The sequence below is a fragment of the Eschrichtius robustus genome, chromosome 21 (genome assembly GCF_028021215.1).
Source record: "Eschrichtius robustus isolate mEscRob2 chromosome 21, mEscRob2.pri, whole genome shotgun sequence".
In the NCBI taxonomy this organism is placed as follows: Eukaryota; Metazoa; Chordata; class Mammalia; order Artiodactyla; family Eschrichtiidae; genus Eschrichtius; species Eschrichtius robustus.
In genome coordinates this window covers 13,865,972-13,879,200 of record NC_090844.1, presented here as the reverse complement: position 1 = coordinate 13,879,200, position 13,229 = coordinate 13,865,972, and the positions used below count along the sequence as shown (strand labels likewise).

Below are 13,229 nucleotides of genomic sequence, written 5' to 3'. Positions count from 1 at the left end.
CTTGATCTGCCTGTTCTTCCTTTTCTGGGATTACTTCCTCCTGAATATAGACTCTTTCTAGGAATGTAGGAGCTCTCACAGAGTCTGAAATCTGTAGTGCAGGCTGGCAGGAAGGGCAGGCGAGAACTCTAGGGCCAAAGCTTCAGTCCTCTGCTGAAAAATCTCCCGGGCATGCAAACTCTTAGTTGCAGCATGCATGTGGGATCTAGTTCCTGACCGGGGATCAAACCCGGGTCCCCTGCATTGGGAGCTCGGAGTCTTAACCACTGCGCCACCAGGGAAATCCCTGCCAAAGAATTTTTAAAGAATTATTCATTTTTTACATGGAAAGAATAGATGAATCCATTATGTATATGTATATGTGTGTATGCATATATGTATATACATATACACATAAATAAATATATTCCATGAACACAGAAATAAATAAATGTCTGGTAGGACTTGTGAAAATTTCTGAGGTTGAGTCTGGGCTTAACAGAAATAATGCTGTGATTAATAGAGTTGCTGGTATGGGCCCAGGAGGCGAAATCTGTGGCCCACATGGCTCACATTTGCCATCTCAAGATCATGTACTTGTCAGTTTTATAAAACTTATATGTTACATCACATGTATCATTTCTACTAATGCAGGTATGATGAGAACAGAATAGGTGTTCTCAAAAGAGATGGAACTCAAAAAATTGGGGATTGAAGATCACAATGCATCATCCAAAAACACCAGCAGAGGAAGAAAGCTACCTATGTTGATTATTTGACACTGTAAAGTATCATATAATAAAAGTCACCTTTTTTAAAAAATTTATTTTATTTATTTATTTTTGGCTGCGTTGGGTTTTTGTTGCTGTGCATGGGCTTTCTCTAGTTGCGGTGAGCGGGGTCTACTCTTCATTGTGGTGCACAGGCTTCTCATCGCGGTGGCTTCTCTTTGTTGCAGAGCACGGGCTCTAGGCGCACGGGGTTCAGTAGTTGCAGCACGTGGGCTCAGTAGTTGTGGCTCGTGGGCTCTAGAGAGCAGGCTCAGTAGTTGTGGCGCACGGGCTTAGTTGCTCCACAGCATGTGGGATCTTCCTGGACCAGGGCTCGAACCTGTGTCCCCTGCATTGGCAAGTGGATTCTTAACCACTGTGCCACCAGGGAAGTCCAAAAGTCACTTTTCTTAGTAGAACAAAACCAGAACTTCCAAGGTGAAGAGTGGAAAGAGACTCTCCTTGATTGAGTCAGAGACTCTGTTCCTGAGACGCACTTTTGCATCGAAGTCTCATTAATTCTTGCTGCTGCCACTGTGCCCTCCACAAGAACTGCTCTCCCCAGCTGTGGCCTAAAGTCCCCCTATGATTCTCTGAGGCACAGCTGACACAAAGCTGACGGTTCAAAAAGACTTTACCAAAGGTCGATGGATTACAAAAGAGAAATAAAAAGATATACCATAATTTAAGTACTCCTAATCAGATAGAGCTTATCTCCGGAGTTCATAGGCCCCATCCTTCCTTACATGGAATTCTGCAGAAATGGAAAGGCCTCTCCTGGGTCCTTTCTACTGATTTCTAGCCTACCCCCAATGAGGGCAGAAATTAGCTTAATATACACCATTTGGGAGTGCCCCGACACCTAACCCAATGGAGAGCACCTGAGTTCCCCATCCTGCCACAGATCTGGATTCTTATGTGATGACATGCATTTCCCTTCAGGACTGATTCTGGGGGTGATCATGCCAGGGCAGTCCTACCTCAACCTAGTAATGCAGGAGCCACCAAATACACAGGACAAAAGGTAAAAGTTCATGGTAACAAGGCGGGGGTCATTTGCAAATTGAAGTTAGTCTAGAAACTAAGTAGGAAAGATACCAGGAGCTTTGGTTTATATACAAAATAATTATCAGGACATAGGTTAAATAAGAAGAAATGGCAGTATTCTGATTTAAGAAGTAGTCTTCTAATTTTTACTTGTACATTCAATTGAGTTTAATTAAATCTTTGTGTTATTTTTCATCGGTCTTTCTTGGATTTCAGATAGAGTAACCACCATCCTGGTTTACCTAGGACTGAGAAGTTCCTAAACTCAGGACTTTCTGTGCTAAAAGCAACAGTGCTGGTCGAACCAGGACAGCTGTCACTCTGATTACAGCCCTGACTGAGAACCTACTTAAACTATGAACTCTCTTCCAAGGAAGAGGCAAAATACACTTGATATTTTGTGTAAAGTTTCATGAACTACCTGAAACCCACTTGTGAAGCCCCAGATGTTCATGGAGCCTGGGTTAAGAAATCCAGACTTATATAAATACATTTTGGATTTTTATGTAAACTTATTTAAATCTTTATTTCCTGAAGTAAAATCATACTTTATGCAAAGGGTCAAATCCAATTACCTTTTTGAGATTTTATATTATTTTATTTTATTTATTTATTTATTTTTGGCCACGTGGCACGTGGGATCTTAGTTCCCCAGCCAGGGATTGAACCCAGGCCCACTACAGTGGAAGTGCAGAGTCCTAACCACTGGACCACCGGGGAACCCCTAGATTTTATATAATTTTAAATCAAGATTTACTTTGGTGTTTTTCCTTTTCAGTCATATCTAGAGACCGTGTTGGAAAATATCAAGAATAGAGGAAGAACAAGAAGATTTACCTGATGTTGAGAAGTGGCTGGAAGGATTCAGAAACTTGAGAGAAGAATTTGAAAAATATGACCCAGAAAAAATAGGTAAGGTAAATGTGTTTTAAGAATCATACTAGGCCCACATTGAATTATTTTGTACTTAAGAATAGTTCAGATTAAAAATAATACATATTCACTGTGGAAAAATTAGAACCTACAGGAAAGTACGACCAAGAAAATATACATCACCTAATAATTCCATTACTTGGTGACCATCACCATTATCATATTGGTATATTTCTTTCTTTTTAAAAAAAAAAAATTTTATTTATTTATTTTTGGCTGTGTTGGGTCTTCGTTGCTGCGCGTGGGCTTTAGTTGCGGCGAGCGGGGGCTACTCTTCATTGCGGTGCGTAGGCTGCTCACTGCGGTGGCTTCTCTTGTTGCAGAGCACGGGCTCTAGGCACGCGGGCTTCAGTAGTTGTGGCACGCAGGCTCAGTAGTTGTGGTGCATGGGCTTAGTTGCTCTGCAGCATGTGGCTCTTCCAGGACCAGGACTCGAACCCGTGTCCCCGGCATTGGCAGGCGGATTCTTAAACACTGCTGCACCAGGGAAGTCCCCATGTTGGTATATTTCTATCAAGTCCTTTAAAAAGTAAACAAATAAATAAACAAAAATTAGGGTCAGCCCCAATTACTTTTATTTGTGTACATAGTTACTATTACATTGTGAATATTTCAACAAACCATTAACTAGAATTTTCACATGAATTTTAGTCTGCTCAAGATTTTATCAAATGACATACCGTAAAAAAACTTATTTTTCTCTACTTTACTCTCAACACTCTATGCTCCAATATTTCGCTTCTTGTCACCAAATGTGTGTGGGTTTTTTCCACACCAACCAATTCTCCAATTCTCTGTGGGTGCCACCAACTGGGTGTCCTGTGATTTAATTCAATTCTGCTACCTGGAGATAGCATCAGAGCCCTCAAGTTACAGGCTTAGTCTCACAAGAATGCCTTTCCCCACTCCAGACACCAAGTGCAAGTCCAGGTTGTCACCTGTGCTTCGGACAAACTGGTCATGAATCGGAGGTTCCCATGACCCCTCCTCAGGTTCAAGAATTTGGTAGAATGGCTAACAGACCTCAGGAAAACAGGTTACTTACTAGATTACTACTTTATTATAAAAGGCTACAACTCAGGAATAGGCAGATGAAAGAAATGCAGAAGATAATGTATGGGGGAGGGGTTTGGAGCTTCCATGCCTCGCTAGGTATGCCACCCTCTCAGCACCTCCATGTTTTCACCAACCCAGAAGCTCTCCAAACCCTGTGCTTTAGGGATTTTTATGGAGGCTTCATCACATGGGCATAATGGATTATTAACTCAATCTCCAGCCCCCGCTCCACCGAAGATGGGGTGGGGCAGGGCTGAGCAGCCCAAGCTTCTAATCATGGCTTGGTCTTTCTGGAGACCAGCCCCCATCTAGGAGCCCAGCAAGAGTTGCCTCATTAGAACAGAAGACATTCGTATCACTCAGGTCATTCCAAGAATTAGGTTCATCAGGGGCCCTGGGTCAGGAACTGGGGTCAAAGACCATATATTAGAACAAAAGATGCTCCTAGCACTTTTATCACTTAGGAAATTACAAAGGCTGTGGAAGCTCTGGCCAGGAACCAGGGATAAAGACCAAAATATGTGTTTCTTATTATATCACATCACAATTCTCCAACTAGTGTTCGGCATGTAAGTTATTACCAGTTATTCACTATTATATTTATTATATTTAATAGTTCAATGAATATGCATCAATTTTTGTGTATTTATTTCTTTAGGGCAAAAAAATCGTGAATATCTTTAGGAATATTGCCAAAATTGCTCTTTAGAAATTCCAATTCACATTCTTACTAACACTATACACCAGCATTAGCTTCCCTGGCCTACATTGGGTGTATTAGTTATCTATTGCTGTATAACAAGTAACCCCCCTCCACCCCAATTTGTCAGCTGAAAACAGTAAGCATTTGTTATCTCTGAGTTTCAATTGGTCAGGAAGCTGGGCTGGGTGTCTCTGGCTCAGAGGCTCTCATGAGACACAGTTCAGCTGTCAGCCAGAGCTGCTGAATGAAGCCTCAACCCGGGGAGGATCCACTTCCAAGTTCAGGCACTGGCCGTTAACCAGACACATTCATTCCTTGTGATGTAGGCCACTCCACAGGGCAGCTCACAACACAGCAGCTGGCCTCCCTCAGAGCAAGCAAGCAAGACAGAGAAAGTACCCAAGAACGAAGCCTCAGTCTTTTTATAACCTCATTTTGGAAGTAATGTCCCATGATGTTGCCATATTCTGTTTGTTACAGCAAGTCACTGAGTCCAGCCCACGTTCAAGGGGAGGGCATTATACAAGGGCATGCACACCAAGATCTGGAGACTATCACAATATTTTCATTTTGATAAAGCTTTGCCAAAACTAACAACTCAATTTTATTTTACTTTGCTTACATTTGATTACCTGTATAGTTGAACACATTTTTTTTTCTAAGTTAATATTTTATCTAGTAAGCTAATGTTTATTGAGCATTTTCAATTAGCCAGACACTGAACTAAGCATTTTATGTACATTTTGTCATGCAGTCTTCCCAACAATCCAATAATGTAGGCAGTATTATTAATCCCATTTTACAGATGAGGAAACTGAGACAGATTTTTTTTTTTTGTTATCAAAGATTATATAACTGGTAAGGAAGCTCCACAGTCCATGCCCTTAACTAGTCTTGTCTTATATGCTTCTCATGCCCATGTATGTATTTGTACTTTATACATATGTATATATCCATAAATAACATATACAACTTCATTTTAAAATTACACATACATATCATACTGTACAAATAGTTTTGAATTTTTTTTGCTGAACATTGCTTTTGAGATTTATCCAAGTGGATACATGCAAATACATTAGTTCAGTCATTTTGGCTACTGTGTAGTATCCTGTGGTGTGAACGAATCATTTATTTATTTAGCTCATTTCCTATTTTTTTAAAACATATTCACATGGGTATTATTTATTAGAGATTTTAAAGATAATGGTTTATCTTATAGGTTATTTGCAGTGTTTTGATTTCTACTTATTTGTATCAGTGTTTTCATAAGGGAAGGTTAGTTTCAATTTCTTCACATTAGAGGTAATGCTACACTGAACAGCTTTCTATACATTTTCTTGAGCACATTTTCAAGACTTTCTCCAGGGTAGACACCTCAAATGGAATCATTGTCCAAAATCGTTGTGCAATTTAGTCAACGGCAATGTATAAAATCTTCTGCTTTGCCTATATCCTTGCTGTGTTAGTTTGCTAGGGCTGACATAATAAAATACCACAGTCTGGGTAGCTTAAACAACAGATATTTATTTTCTCATAATTCTGGAGGCTGGAAGTCAAAGATCAAAGTGTCTTCAGGGTTGGTTTCTTCTGTGGCCTCTCTCCTTGGCTTGCAGATAGCTGTCTTCTCCCTGTGATGTCATTTGGTCTTCCCTCTGTGAGAGTCTGTGTCCTAATTTTTTCTTATAAGGACACCAGTTATATTGGATTAGGGCCCAACCTAACAACCTCATTTTACTTAAATTACCTCTTTAAAGATGCTCTTTCCAAATGGACACATTCTGAGGCGCTGAGGGCTAGGACATCAACATCATCATATGAATTTTTATTTTTTAAAATTTTTATTTACTTATTATTTTTGTTTGTATTGGGTCTTCATTGCTGCGTGCGGGCCCTCCCCAGTTGCAGCAAGCGGGGTCTCCTCCTCATTGCGGCACGCGGGCCTCTCAACGGGGTGGCTTCTCTTGTTGCGGAGCCAGGCTCCAGGCGCGCGGGCCCCAGGAGATGCAGCGCGTGGGCTCAGCAGCTGCAGCTCACGGGCTCCAGAGCGCAGGCCCAGCAGCCGTGGTGCATGGGCCCAGTCGCTCCGCGGCATGCGGGATCCTCCCGGACCAGGGCTCGAACCCGTGTCCCCTGCATCGGCAGGCAGACTCCCAACCACTGCGCCACCGGGGAAGCCCCATCATACGAATTTTGGAAGGACACAATTCAGTCCCTAACACTTGCAATACTTGGGTCTATCAATCTCAATGGTTTCTAAAATCAATTTAATGGTTGTAAATGGTATTGTGTCATTTAACCTGTATTGACATGTCTATTTTCCATACTAGACAGTAGTTCTTGAAGCTAGGGCCTTTGTCTTACTGATCTTTGTGACCCCACTGGGCAACGCATAATTGGCATTTAGTAAATACTTACCATTTGAATTACATTTTTAAATCAACTTGAAGACATAGAAGCTAGTAGGTTCTGCAGGCTTAGCCTGGTTAGAATTCTTATTTTCTTCTAAGTTGTTTTTATTAATTTCTTAAAATTCTATTAAATTTCTTAAGTTGTTTTTTTTAATTTCAAGATTCATAAGGTACATAGTTGTCATTCATGTAAATAATTCCCTGTCTTGATTATCCAGTTTGCATCTTATCAAGGAGTTCTGCTTTCTTCTTCTTTTACTGTGAGTCTCTGAAAAGCATTTCCCTGATTTTTAGAAATCTCAAGAAGCCTAGGCAAGGTGGGGACACGGTAAACAAAACGCAAAGTCAACCTAATTTGCTTTGGTTTTTAGTTCTGCCAAAGGTATGAATCAGTTGAGTTAAATGAAGATTGAGAATGAACCTAGAGATTAAGTTATCAATTGGAAAAGATAACTTGATTTAAGTGTTGAGCATTTGTTTGTATATATTCTTTCATCATTTTATGAATGACATTATTTTATAAAATTTTAAATTAAGTTAGTCTTAAATATACAGGTTCTAATTAGAAAGAAATAATCTTTCACTAAAAAATTTCACAGCTGCCTTCCTATTTCTGGATGTTTTAGCAGGGAATGAGCTCTCCCTCTTCTGGACTGTTGTAGCACCTTATATGTAGTTGTTATCTTGTATAAATGACTATTAACATGGAGTTTTAATTCTCCAGTTGTAATATAAACCCCAAGAAGATAGTCACTATGACTTTACAGCCCTATTGTGTCTTATACGTACACAGTAGATACTCTAAAAAAATATGCTAAATGCAGTCCCCAAATTGTTCCCCACCATCCTCCCCATGACTCTTAACAGGAAGAAAATATTTAAAAACCCAGACCTATGATTTATATGGCAACTCTGTAAGTAGCAGTGTGTGATTCTCTCTCTCTCTCTCTCTCTTTCATTCTCTCAGAGGTTGGAAAGAAAGATTTCAGTCCTGAAAAAGTTTGACTTACATCTGCAGGAGGAATATTCAGACAATTTCCTGTAGAGATACAACCTTGTAAATAGTCCCAATGGCATTAATTATTTGGATCTTCTGAGAAATGTTCAGGATCACAATGATGAAGGAAGGGATCACACACAAAATCCTCCCTAAGCCCATCCACGTGCTCCATATTGTTACTTCCTTTCTTCTAATCCACTAAGTCCTACCAGACTATTGATAAACTTTCAAGGAGACTCAGCTCCTTAGGTTCCTCACCTTTGTGGTGCTATGTCTTCCTGGAGACCTTGAATTGTGGACAAGGGGCAGTCTGGTCCATAGATGGTCCACGAGAAGTTGGCCTTTAGGAACAAAGGTGTTAACATGAAACTGCTCTGCGTTGTTACTAAAATTATTAGTATTATTATAACAATGACTTTCATGGAAGGATCAGTCTGCCTTTGCTAGCTGAGGAGGTTACCACAGTGCATGGGAGGATACAGAAGTGCTAATCTGGTCTGACTCACTCCTTAATTTTCCCAATGCCACACTTTATTTTTAGCTTTGGTCTTCTGCAGCACTTGACCTTTTGCCTGTATAGAGCAATGTACTGTGGAGCTCAAACCCATAACCCTCCCTGTACCATGCAATGTAGGGCATGTATGTGTTAGATATGCCTTCTTTGGAAGCTCTGCAATCCAGAATGGTCTTTTAGGACAAAGCAAAATGGTTTATATTCACACACACACAGAGATACTCATGCACACATACCTCTTTGGTAACATTTCCTTGCATGTCTAGGGACTTCCCTGGTGGACCAGTGGTTAAGACTGTCCATTTCCACTGCAGGGGGCACGGGTTTGATCCCTGGTTGGGGAACTAAGATCCTACATGCCGTGAGGTGCAGGGGTGGGGGGCAAAAAAATTAAAAAAAAAAACCAAAAAACATTGCCTTGCGTGTCTGGTAAGACAATGGTTTTTCTTTTACATCTCTTCTGCCATCTGCTGCAAGAGATTAGTATAATCCTAACATTCATGAAAATATTTTTAAAATGTGGATAAGGCTCTTATACCAAAATATGCATCCCACTTGTTTTATTTTATTTTATTTTATTTTTTAACATCTTTATTGGAGTATAATTGCTTTACAATGTTGTGTTAGTTTCTGCTGTATAACACAGTGAATCAGCTATACGTATACATATATCCCCATATCTCCTCCCTCTTGCGTCTCCCTCCCACCCTCCCCATCCCACCCTCTAGGTGGTCACAAAGCACCAAGCTGATCTCCCTGTGCTATGCGGCTGCTTCCCACTTGTTTTAGAACAACAAAAACTTAGAAGCTTTTCCCTTCAAAAATAGAAGAGTAGTTAAATAAATCATGGAATATCCATACAATGAGCTACCATGCAGCCTTTAAAAATGATTTCCTGGGCTTCCCTGGTGGCGCAGTGGTTAAGAATCCACCTGCCAATTCCGGGGGCACGGGTTCAAGCCCTGGTCCGGGAAGACCCCACATGACGCAGAGCAACTAAGCCCGTGCGCCACAACTACTGAGCCTGCGCTCTAGAGCCTGCGAGCCACAACTTTGAGCTCGCATGCCACAACTACTGAAGCCCACATGCCTAGAGCCCATGCTCCGCAACAAGAGAAGCCACCGCAATGAGAAGCGTACGCACCGCAAGGAAGAGTAGCCCCCGCTCATCTCAACTAGAGAAGGACGGCGCGCAGCAGCGAAGGCCCAACACAGCCAAAAATAAATAAATAAAATAAATAAATTTTTTAAAAAATGATTTCCCTGGGAAAGCTCCGTCTCCGTGCTTCCACTGCCTTCTGTATGCCCCCTTATGGTAGAACGTATTGCTTTTTAGTGTAATTGCTGATTTCCTTACCCATGAGAGCTGGGTCTATGTCTGTCATGTCCACTATTTTGTTCTGTACCAGAGTGTAGGCACTCATTAAGTGGTGAAAAATAGACCGTGACCATATCTGGCAGATAAGTATCATGTGGTTAATAGAAGTTTTCTCTGAGTGATTGAATATTGGATGGTTTAACATTTCCTCTTTCTTCTTATACTAAAACAAAAATTTTTATTGAGGTAAAAACATAATATTGATTTTACCATCTCAACCATTTTTAAGTGTACGTTTCAGTAGTGTTAATTATATTCACACTGTTGTGCAACAGATCTCTAGAACTTTTTCATCTTGCAAAACTGAAACTCCGTACCCACTGAACACGGATTCCTCCTCCCCTCTGACGCCAGCACTTTTCTACTTTCTGTTTCTATGATTTTTGCTGCTTTAGATACTTCATATGAGAGGAATCGTACGGTATTTGTCCTTTTGCGATTGTCTTATTTTGCTTAGCATAATGTCCTCGAGGTTCATCCATGGTAAATCAAATTTTTGATATGAATTCTGTTACCTCTGTAACCAGAAAAGAAGTTTTGCATAGACTCATAGAAGCTAGAATAACTCTAGAACTTATCGAGACCAATTTCCCCCACCCCTAACTTTACTTTTTCTAGACGAGAGACCCAGAAATAGAAAAGTAACTCGTTCAACGTTAAACGTTAAATAACGGCAAAAGTGAGCCCAACAAATATAAAAATAAGTAACAGAGGTAAATGTTTAGTCCTTTCACACAATTTACAGCCCTTTTAATGCTTTTATTTTCTACTCTGTATTTAGCTGTTTAAAAACAATTGTGTCTTCTAATATTCCATTTCATCTTTGAAACAAAATCATCTGCCCAGGTTATTTCTTTGTTCAGAAAGTACCCAGCACGTTGTTAGGGATTGCGCTTCAGTTTTGTTTGTAAAACGCATTCCACGCATGGTCAAGACTTTCCATTCTGGGCATGGGACTCCTTTTGGCAGGATGAATGGATTTTTTTAGGTTAATGGGGGAATTTGATTCCTGAGCCACACAAATCTAATGGGGTGGAGTCACCAGCAGAGTACCAGAGATATTTCAGTTCAGCTGCTTGCTATTATGCAGCATTCTCTCCTCCTAGTCTGAAAGAGAAAAATGTCCGTAGTTATAATTTACCAAATAATTGCCAAAGAAGAGCCTCTTTTTCTTAGTGCCCAAATTAATTAATTAGTTCAAGGAACATGTATTATGAGTTTACCATGTGCACTACTGTCATTCAGAGACACTTTAATACACATATTTCCTGAGATGATAAAAAAAAAAAAAGAATCAGTGATTTTTAGAGCTAAGGGTTAAGGGCTGTTAGCAATCACATAGTCAATTTTTTGCCTTTTTATTTATGGGAAACTGAAGCCCAGAGAGGGACTCAGAGTCAAACAGCTAGTTAGTAACGTTCTAGAACTGAGAGGCCTGCTTCTGGCTTCCTGGCCGGGGTTCTGGGCAGTGTTCCCAAGAACAGTACATCTATCACGGAGGATGTCACACAATCCCGGATCGTATGTGGGCTTTGTTTGAAGAGGGACACGGAGAATCTCACTCAGCTTGCCTTTTTATTAACAGTTGTGTTTTTTTGTTTTTTTTTTTCCCCCTAATTAACTTGTCAGCATGATTTTCAGTCTTAATACCTGCCCTGGTTTTGAATCGTGAGGAGAAAACTCTGGAGATTTCCAGCCTGAAGTGATGTCAAGCTTGACAGTGTGTTTCAACCCTGAGGGATTATTTTTTCTGCTCTCCAAGAGAGAGAATCAGGAAAGGAAATTCCAAACCTCACCTGAGACTGGGCCCTGTGATATATCATGCATGTCCTTTGGTTGATGTCAAAGGATGACTAAAATCTGCTCTGAGAGGGGCCTTTGGCTTGGTGCTTTCAGTTTTGTTTATGACTGGAAGGTAGGAGTTCTTCTCTAAGTGTGAGGTTACAGTACATTCTGGCAATCTTTCTAACAGAAACACAACATTTTACCTGTTAGGATTTGAGGGAGAGGGGCCTCTCCAATGTTTTACTGTGATTCTCCCACAGCATCCTCTAAAGCACGGTGAAAATGACTTCAGGAATTTTTTTGGTAAAGAAAGACTGCTTCACACTTTGTACTATTTTATGACTTTGTGAGTATATATTACTGATATGAAACTTAGTGGATATATGTACAAATAAATGATCATAATATTCAGAAATGTAGGAAAAAATTATGTCATTATGATACCTTGTTCTGTAGAGTTCCAAAAGTCGAAATAATATTCTTTGGACAAAAAGTACTCCAAACTGGGCTTCCCTGGTGGCACAGTGGTTAAGAATCCGCCTGCCAATGCAGGGGACATGGGGTTCGAGCCCTGGTCTGGGAAGATCCCACATGCCGCGGAGCAACTAAGCCCGTACGCCACAACTACTGAGCCCGCGAGCCACAACTACTGAAGCCCGCGTGCCTAGAGCCCGTGCTCCGCAAGAAGAGAAGCCACCACAAGGAGAAACCCGTGCACCGCAATGAAGAGTAGCCCCCGCTCGCTGCAACTAGAGAAAGTCTGCTCGCAGCAATGAAGACCCAAAGCAGCCAAAAATAAATAAATGAATAAATAAATTAAAAAGAAAAAAAACCCCTGCTCCCCCTTCTGCTTTTCCTGTCTGGGCATCTGTCCAAATCATGTAACTAGAAAGCATCCTAGACTCCCCATTCTTCCTCATCTCACATTTAAAGTCACCAAGGATAGAGTCTGCTTCCTGATCGTCTCCCTCATCTCTGCCTTCACTCAGGTGCCGTGTTGTCACTGTGTCATCTTGCCTCGATGGCAGCAGTAGCCTCCTAGCTGGCCTTCCTGCCTCAGCCTGGAGGCCTCCACACTGCTGGATGTATGATGCTTCTAAACTGCAAATGTAATCGTGTTGCTTCCCTGTTCAAAATCAATGACTCCCCACTGATTTAAGAACAAATTTAAAACCTTTTGATTTAGTATGCCAGGTCTTGCATTATCTGGATATACGTTCCTCTCTAGCCTCATCTCCTTTCACTCCCACATCCACCCTCCCTCTCAGCCACTCCAAACCAGATGTAAGTTCTAAAATGTAGTGTGTGCTTTCTTACCTCCACTTCTCTCCACGTGCTGTTCTTGAAATACTCTCCCATCCCTCCCCTTTTTTCTAGTTAACTCATTCTCATCCTTTAAATTCAGTTTAAGTGTCACCTCCTCCAGGAAGACTTCTTGGATCCTTCCATCTGATTTAGACACCCTGCTCCACGTTCCTGTAACTCTCTCATAAAACTCACTACATACTCTATTATAACTGTGTCTAAAGTGCAAACTCCTTAAAGACTGAATTCATTTTTGGCTTGGTCTGTTTATATTGGATTTACAAATTTTACTTGAATTTTTCCAATTAATGGAGCGTATTTATCTAGAGCACAGGGTGAATATGCCCC

General features: G+C 40.8%; 1 non-coding gene across 1 annotated transcript; it reads right to left on the bottom strand.

The window, feature by feature from the left end:
* Positions 1-2,443: 2,443 nt before the first annotated feature.
* TRNAG-UCC (transfer RNA glycine (anticodon UCC)) lies at positions 2,444-2,516 on the bottom strand. Its single transcript has one exon. It is a non-coding gene; the product is annotated as a tRNA-Gly (tRNA).
* Positions 2,517-13,229: the final 10,713 nt, after the last annotated feature.